Genomic DNA, 9300 nt, shown 5'->3' with positions numbered 1-9300 from the left:
TTATTTATATGCTTAAAGTAATAATAAATTTTTCTGAGTAATAACATACACATTATAAAATATACACACAAGAAGTATGAGATAATGTTGAAATAGAATATATGATATATAATTTATAATATACTTGTTTATATATATTTTATACATATATAAATAAGTGTAATATACTCATTTTTAAAAAGAGCAATATGATCAAGAGCAGCATGAGATGATGTTGAAGTAGAATATGTTATATATAATTTATAATGGACTTTTTAAAAAAGCAGTATTTTTTAAATGAAATCTTTTGGACACTTACTATTTTTGAAAACCTTATTTTAACACCTTTTGAATGATTCAAAATTCTGGTTCTAATTTCAGTTTATTTCAATATTTGGTCTTAAGGGCTGTTAGAGCTGAAAAGGATACCTTCTAGAGAAGGAGATTCAGATGGAAGGAAAACTATACCTACTAAAATTTTCAATCCTATTTACCAATTTTGCAAAGATAATTTTTTTTAATTTAAATCTAGCTGGTAAATATCCATTTTCTTGATGTGAATCTGTCATTTTTGCATGTTAATCAGAAGGTGCTACACATTTACTTTGTTAAAAAGTAGGGGCCGGAGTTCGAGGTTACAGTGAGCTATGATTGCGGCACTGAACTCCAGCCTGGGTAACAGAGCAAGACCCCATCTCTAACAACAACAACAACAACAACAACAAAAACATAAAAAACAAATAGGTTTGAAGCTTATTGAAATTCTTTCAAAGATTTTAAATCAAGTTAGAAAAATTCTGCTTACAAGTTTTTCAGTTGTGTAGATGTGAAAGTGTTTGTAGGTGTCACACTATTAATAGTTTTTGGCAACATAGTCATATAATGATGAAAATATTTCCAAATAGCCATTTTTATATGCACTCTTCGTACTACAAGTCTCTGAAAGTAGTTCCTTTGTGTCTCAGTGATGAACTATAACTTTCACTCTGAAAATTCAAATGAGATGTATTTATTTCTTTGAAGTTTACTAGCGGCCATTTACAATCTCAGAAAGGTCAGAAAATGTGGCATACTTGCTCTTTGTGCAAAAAATACACATAAAACTCATATTTGAGTTTACACCTTTTTTTTTTGACACAAGAATCTTTCTGTGTCCACCCCCGACCAACCCCAGCTGGAGTGCAGTGGTGTGATCTCGGCTCACTGCAACCTTCGCCTCCCGGGTTCAAGCGATTCTCCTGCCTCAGCCTCCCAAGTAGCTGGGACTACAGGTGCCCGCCACCATGCCCAGCTAATTTTTGTACTTTTAGTAGAGACGGGGTTTCACTATGTTGGCCAGGCTGGTCTTGAACTCCTGACCTCGTGATCTGCCCGCCTCGGCCTCCCAGAGTGCTGGGATTATAGACGTGAGCCACCACGCCTGGCCAGTTTATAGCTCTTTTCAAAGTATTTTACCTTGCGATGATCAGAGAAATTTAAATGAATCAAAGTATTGTTCATGGGTACCTCCTATTGCATCCCAAAGAGTTGTAAATATTCTACTACATGTTAAAGGTCTTAATTTTATAAAATTCACATCAGTGATACTGTTGGCACATGAAAGTCTTGCCTGTGAATTACTTAGTAATGCTATTGCTCAATTCTTAATGTGGAATCCACCATCTCACATTTATATATATATGTGTGTGTGTGTGTGTGTGTGTGTGTGTATATATATATATATATAAAATATATATATATTTAGAGACAGAGCCTCTGTCTGTTGCCCAGGCTGGAGTGCAGTCGTGTGATCTTGACTCCCTGCAACCTCCACCTCCTGGGTTCAAGGGATTCTCCTGCCTCAGCCACCAAGTAGCTGGGATTACAGGAGTGTGCCATCACACCCAGCTAATTTTTGTATTTTTAGTGGAGATGGGATTTTGCCATGTTTCTCAGGCTGGTCTTGAGCTCCTGGCCTCAAGTGATCTGCCCACCTCGGCCTTCCAGAGTGCTGGGATTACAAGCGTGAGCTACTGTGCCCAGCCCCATCTCACCTTTAAAAAAAAACATTTCAGTCAAAGTAGGCATTCCATCCGGGATTAGACTTAGTTTACTCATAAAACAAACTTTTTTTTTTTTTAAGGTAGGTTAATTTTGAGAAATATATCCTCACCACTTCATCGCTACCTTAATGTCTTTCTTCCTGCAGTGGTACTGTAAGAGGAGACATGTTGGAAACATCTCTCCTTCTACTCAGCCTCACGCCCTGAAAAATTTCTTCCTGTACTTATTTCTTCAGATTGTCAGCAGTGTTTTCTACTTGTCATCCAATAGTACTTCCTGACAAAAAGATGCATCAGGGTCTTTTTCCCCCTAAATTGTTTCACCAGTATTTCATCCACATTTCCATGCTATGAAGAACAAGTATTTTTTAAATGGTATGTTACTTTTTGTCTTTTGCTATTAAGTGAGAAAACTTTTGAAAGGTTTATAAACATTTATGACTATATTTAGTGAGCATTGCTTAACAAGTATTGGAGTTAGCATCTTATGATGTTAAGTATTGCTGAACACATGGTGGAGGTTCGTCTTATCTTCCGGATCTGTAGCTTCTGCTAATTGTGACGGCTTCACACTTTTCATTGTGTATATCTGAAGAGTGAGATTCATCATTAACCATGGTGAACACAGATACCTACTTTAAAAAATCTTTGTGATAGTTTCAAATTTTTTGGCTGACTTATTGGTAAAACTTAATGTTTTTTCCTGGCTGATGAACAGCTTGCACCAGGAACAGAAGTATCAACTAGTGTTGTCATTTTTGCTTGCATTACAGGCTGAATATCTCCTCTCTGAAATCTTGGGACCAGAAGTGTTTTGGATTTTGGATTTTTTTGGATTTTGGAATATTTGCATTGTATACTTACTGGGTAAGCATCCCTAACTGAAAATCTGAAATCTGAAATGCTCCCATGGACATTTCCTTTGGGCCTTATGTTGGCACTCAAAAAGTTTCGGATTTTGGAGCATTTCAGATTTTGGCTTTTCGATTTGGGATGTTCAACCTGTATTACACTTATCCTTGGTCTGCTGTTTCTTTGCAAGAATCTTTTTGTTTTTGTTTTTGTTTTTGAGATGGAGTCTCGCTCTGTTGCCCGGGCTGGAGTGCGGTGGTGTGATCTCGGCTCGCTGCAAGCTCCGCCTCCCGGGTTCATGCCATTCTCCTGTCTCAGCCTCCCAAGTAGCTGGGACTACAGGTGTGCGCCACCACACCCAGCTAATTTTTTTTGTATTTTTTTTTTTTTTTTTAGTAGAGATGGGGTTTCACCGTGTTAGCCAGGATGGTCTTGATCTCCTGACCTCATAATCTGCCCACCTCAGCCTCCCAAAGTGCTGGGATTACAGGCTTGAGCCACCAAGAATCTTTTTAAGCTACTTGTCCAGTGGCTCGGTTTAGTAAAAACTACCTAACAGGTAAGCCCTTGTGTCTGGGCACATACCTAGGAACTGCAGTACATCTCAATATGCTGAAATCAACTAAACACCCCTCCCACGTTATCTAACTCCTACACCCCTGCTACCTCCCACCACAGCTTGTATACTGTACCTGACATAGGACCTTCTGATTTGCAAGTGGAGGGAGGGGCTGATGTCAATCTAAATTTTAACTTTTAGCAAAATGCAATTTCTTGTTTTGCAAAGATGAAAAGTAAATATTAATAGAGGTTCTAAAGTCTTCTTCCCAAACCCCAGTGGGTTAGGTTCACTGGTCACTCCACTTAGCAGCTCTGCTTGAGCTACAGGGTCATGAACTCCATCAGTCCCTCCTTTGTTGTGTGTGGTGACTGTGTCTGTGTGTGTAGCCTCTTGCTGGTACTGGCCTCCCCAGGATTTCTTCATCTTTCTAGTCCCCTTGTGTCCCAATACAAGCCTCTTTGTCTTCTGTCTGAGTGCTCTGGTTGGGGCTGTTATTTTGCCCACAGTATTTGGGTGGAATAACTTCTTTAAGTTATTCTTTTAAGAACAGAGTGACTTTAAGACCCCTGTCACCTAGGAAACAACAGATCCCTTTCTTTTGGGTCTTTCCCTTTCAGACTTCCCCTGGCTGCCAGGATCTATCTCTGAGTATATCGAAGGATTTCCAAGACTAGATTAAAAACTAGAAATACTTTTTAAGTCCCCTACTCTTCCCCTTCCCATTTTCTGCCTCTTCCCTTCACCAGTTGCAACTGTTTTTTTATTTTATTTTATTTTATTTATTTATTTTTGAGACAGAGTTTCGCTCTTGTTGCCCAGGCTGGAGTGCAATGGCGTGATCTCAGCTCACTACAACCTCCGCCTCCTGGGTTCAAGTGATTCTCCTGCCTCAGCCTCCTGAGTAGCTGGGATTACAGGCATGCACCACCATGCCAGGCTAATTTTGTATTTTTAGTAGAGACGGGGTTTCTTCATGTTGGTCAGGCTGGTCTTGAGCTCCTGACCTCAGGTGATCTGCCTGCCTCAGCCTCCCAAAGTGCTGGGATTACAGGCGTGAACCACCCTGCCTGGCCTGTTTTTCATTTTAATATTGAGGCTTATGATAACAGACCATATCATTGCCAATGAAAAAGATATCTGAAGGAAAACCTGTAGTATTTTATTGCTTTGATTATTATGTGTCCCGTGAATGTCTTATTTATCCTTTTAGTCTTAAAACAGTATGTTTGAAAAGTACACTTTCAAAGCAAATTGTTGTTTCAATGGTGAGTCAGATCCCAAAGAGTTCACTACTATAAATGGCAAACATTTGGTTTATCACCGAGAAATAATCTTTTCAGGATTGAAATGCAAAAGTGTTTGTTATTTCCTCCCAAGCTTAGAGATAAAGAATACTATATTATTCTGAAGATCTGGGTTGGGATACTGTAGATGTTGACCATGTAGAATGGATACATTGCTATAAGTCCTAAGTACTTGCTGTTCCTCAAATCTAGGGGTAAGATAAGATAGCAAGTCCTACTCCATGTAGGTATACTTAATGTAAGAACCAGAGGACGGTAGAGATTAGTTATCTGTGTGGCCATCCTCCATACTCCAGGCCATCCTCCATACTTCCATGATTATCTTCATAAAACATAACTCTGCCCAAGCCACCTACCTGCTTAACAGCTTTTGATGGTTCTCTATTGCCCAAGGAATAAAGTCCAAACCCTTAGCTTGCAGGTAGGGCCCTTTCCAGCCTGGCTACAACCTTGCGTTATCTCTCTCTCTCTCTCCCCCCATCCCCATTTCTCCCCACCCTCCTCCATGTGCACGCACGCATGCGCAAACACACACACACACACACACACACACACACACACACACACACACAAACACACACACACTTTATACCCTTCAGACCAATAATGCTAGGTACCAACAATGTGGGGTAAGAACTAGATTTATACAATTGAATATGATAATTAGTCTATAACAAGAAAAGTGTGTTAACAGATAGTGGATGATTCGGGAATGGAAGAGTCAGTGAACCACCAAAATATTCTAGAAAGTGAGTATTCACCTTTATTGGCATGTGGATCACCTGGGGATCTTGATACAATGCAGATAGTGATTCAGTAGGTCTGAGGTGTCTAGGGTGGGGCCTGAAATTCTGCATTTCTGACAAATCCTGGGTACTGCTGCTGCTGCTGCGTGTTGTTTGCTGCCCACTTTGAGTAACAAGATTCTAGGGTGCACTGTCCAATGTGGAAGCCCTAGTCACATGGGACAATTTAAACTTAAATTGATTAAAATCAAATTAAAACTTAAATTGATTAAATTGATTAAAAATATAGACTAATAAAAAATAATTAGTCTATAACAAGAAAAGTGTGTTAACAGATAGTGGATGATTCGGGAATGGAAGAGTCAGTGAACCACCAAAATATTCTAGAAAGTGAGTATTCACCTTTATTGGCATGTGGATCACCTGGGGATCTTGATACAATGCAGATAGTGATTCAGTAGGTCTGAGGTGTCTAGGGTGGGGCCTGAAATTCTGCATTTCTGACAAATCCTGGGTACTGCTGCTGCTGCTGCGTGTTGTTTGCTGCCCACTTTGAGTAACAAGATTCTAGGGTGCACTGTCCAATGTGGAAGCCCTAGTCACATGGGACAATTTAAACTTAAATTGATTAAAATTAAATAAAATTTAAAACTTACTTCCTTGGTAAGCAGTTAAGATGGTAGCCACATCTTAACTGCTACATAGGCTCATTTGGCTAGTGCCTACCATATTGAATAGTGCTCTATTTGTATCATCGCAGAAAGTCCTATTGGACAGCACTGTTTTCTAGAGCACTATTTTTCAAACTGTTTTCTACAGACTACCTCTTAAATCAGAATCTCTGGAGACGGGGGTTGGAAATTTGCATTTTACATAAACACCCCAGGGTGCCTTCTGCATGTTAAAATTAGAGGAACACTTCTATAGGGGATCTAAAATCTGCTGTCCAGAGGTAAATTTAATGTGAGAATAGGCAAATATCACAGACAGACATGGGGCAGCTCAGCTTAAATTGGAATACCCTCTTGCCAGCCATGAGAATCATATCCAGTTGTCTACAGGTGCAGCAGATTTTGTCTGGCAGAGATGACTTCTGACACCAAAGCTACACAGGCAGTCTGGGCAACATAGATCTTGTCTCTACAAATTTAAAAAATTAGTTGGGCATGATGGCACGTGCCTATAGTCCCAGCTACTCAGGATGCTGAGGTGGGAGGATCGCTTGAGCCCAGGAGGTTGAGGCTACAGTGAACCAAGATTGTATCACTGCACTCCAGCCTGGGCATCAGAGTGAGACCCCATCTCAAAAAAAAAAAAAAAAATGGCTACATAGGGTGGAGGAAGTATAGTCCTCAAGCCAGTGGCTTTCTGCAGGTGTGCAGCTGGTCCCAGGTGTGTTCTCTGGTCTCATATGCCTTCTTGTCCTCCAAGTGCTAACATCTGGTGAGGACCACAGCCTACATCTGGTTTCAAGGACGACTCCCAGTCCTGGAAGGTACAATCAACTTATTCTTTTTCAGATCTATTGGATCTGCCTTTCCTGCCCAGGAACATATCTAGGGAAAATCTTTTCATTTTTTTTGTCACATTTCAGATATAAAAAGAAGTTCCATTTTCAGGGATCAAAAAGTTCAGCCCAATCTTAAATCAAAATTTCATTTTCTTATCCAGTTTTATGCTTGTTTCTTTCTTCTACGTCCCCCTCCTCTCCCAGCTCAGATGTAGTCTTGGTGTAGAATTTCATTTGCCTTGCTCCACAACCTTTCTAATGGCTTTGAAGGTTCTGACAGTCAAGGAGAAAGGCAAAGCCACCTCCAATCAGTGCTAGTATAACCTGGCCATCAGTGCCTTCTGTGTGTCAAATGCCCAGTGGATTTTCTTAGATTTCCTTTGTGGTTTTTATGGAGAACCTCTGCTGGCACTGTGTGTATTGTACCATTCTCTAGCTTACTTCTGACAGTCTCTGCTCACATCCTGCCCTGCAGAAGCACACTCCTGAAGTTCCCTAGCCCAGTGGCAGCCTTCTTGACCAAGTCCTTTCAGGATGACTTGAGTCTATTAATAGTTCCACTTGAGGTGACTACTCAACTAAATAGGTAATTGGCTGCACACCAGACTGGAAGTGTCACCTGCTCCCATGCTACTCTTGAGGGCTGCTCCAGACAGTCCACAACTGTCAGAGTTCTGCTACTTCCCCAAGTGCTGGAAGTCACATGTCACATTCTCCCAGGAACTGCTGCTCCTCTCCTCTCAGAGCTAACAGTAGCACCAGGGTGTCTGATTCTGCCAGGAGGTAGATTCCTCTTTTGGCAAACACTTCCGTACTCTGAAGCAGCCTTTACTTGGCTTGGAGTGATGGCAGGGAATCATGGGGAGGGGAAGGAAAATGTCACAGCACCCTTACACTTATAAGTCCTCTTTCTTCAAAGAGTCTGCTTAATCTCTTTTTTTCTAATACAGCCTGGAGAAGGGTGATGGCGGCAACTAAAGAGCCATTCTGGCTCTCTGTTGGTAAATCCTGCGTGGATGTGTATGTTGGACGCCCCTTGTCCTGCACCTACATCCTTTCAGACCACTTTTTTCCCTCCAGCCATTGGGTACAGCAGACTGGCTGCATACAGGTGAAGCCAGACAGCAGTTCTCCTCACCTGCATGATTTTCAACCCTGGAATGTCACATCTGAGTGAGACCCTTGCAAGGACCTTCTCAGTCATTCTGGTGCATGTACAAACCTGGAAGTGTGTGGTAGTTAACACCTCAAGGGGTAATGAATGCTTGGCCAGTGTGGATTAGAAGCCAGTGGGTAAGTTATCTTGTCTTCCAACCCTTTGGCAGACAATTCCGAGGTGTATTCTCCATCGTTCCTGAGAGGATTGTCAGGCTAGTAGCAGCGAACTTCTGTGCCCATGGTGGCAACCAGCTGGATAATTCACCCTCAAATTGGCCTTCCTTCTGTTTCCGTCTTCCCAGTCCCCACTCCTGTTTTTTGGGGATCATTTCCCAAAATATACTTTCTGCATGCAATTCCTTGTCCCAGGCACTGCTTTTTTGGGGACCCAGTCTAAAACAACATGTTCATTACCTCTCTTTAGAATATGTTGATACTTGTCATTTATTGTCCTTGCTTTGGGGAAAATTCTAGACCAAAGGAGAAGTCCCATCTAACATCCTTCTGTACATCGTTACTGGAAATGAAGAGCTGACAGTCATAGACTGATTGCCAAGCAGAACCCCACACTGCTTAACAGCTTGCACAGCGTTCCTGTTGACGTGAGTTCTTGTTCTTGTTCTGGTTTTTGAATGGGAGGTAATGTGAGGTGGACAGATAAACCTTGATTTAGATGTTGAAGAGGGTCTCTAAGAGCAGGAGGTAAATTGGAGTCTATAGTCTAAGATTGCTTTGTATATCAGTTATGGTTCTTTGCTTCAAGCAAAGACTAAAGTAAGAAAAAAGCGAGCTATTGGAAGGAGGACTAGATGCTGTGGCACGCCTCCCAATTCCTCATTAGGACTGAGGTATGCTCTCCTCCAGCTCCCAGGATGTTGGCGGCAGGTAGCTCTGAGCTGAGGCCTCCCCTGCAATTGTCCTTGGCTAAGGAGGGCCACCTTGCCCAAGGTTACAGCCCCTTCTTGGTGGCAGCCTATACCCAATACCTGGTCATTTTGGAGGTGCAAAGCCTTCGTTGCTTCAAGGCAGGACACCTCTGAAGGGCCATCCTAGCTCCAGCTCCCCAGGAATTAGCTGAGGCCTATGTGCAGTGCACAGTTTCATTTCAGGTCCTAGTCTCTGCTCAATCCCGCTTCCTTTCCTCCCT

At 41.7% G+C, this 9300-nt stretch overlaps 1 long non-coding RNA gene across 1 annotated transcript in view; it reads left to right on the top strand.

The window, feature by feature from the left end:
- The first annotated feature begins 4185 nt into the window (after positions 1 to 4185).
- Positions 4186 to 9300, top strand: part of LOC129527127 (uncharacterized) — a 28714-nt gene continuing 23599 nt past the window's right edge. Inside the window, exon 1 of the long non-coding RNA XR_008672069.2 lies at positions 4186 to 8755. This is a non-coding gene — a long non-coding RNA (uncharacterized lncRNA). The remainder of the gene's footprint in view (positions 8756 to 9300) is intronic.

This window comes from Gorilla gorilla, chromosome 16 (genome assembly GCF_029281585.2).
Source record: "Gorilla gorilla gorilla isolate KB3781 chromosome 16, NHGRI_mGorGor1-v2.1_pri, whole genome shotgun sequence".
Lineage (NCBI taxonomy): Eukaryota > Metazoa > Chordata > Mammalia > Primates > Hominidae > Gorilla > Gorilla gorilla.
The sequence above is the reverse complement of the archived record's forward strand: the minus strand, read 5'-3'. Positions and strand labels throughout refer to the sequence as shown.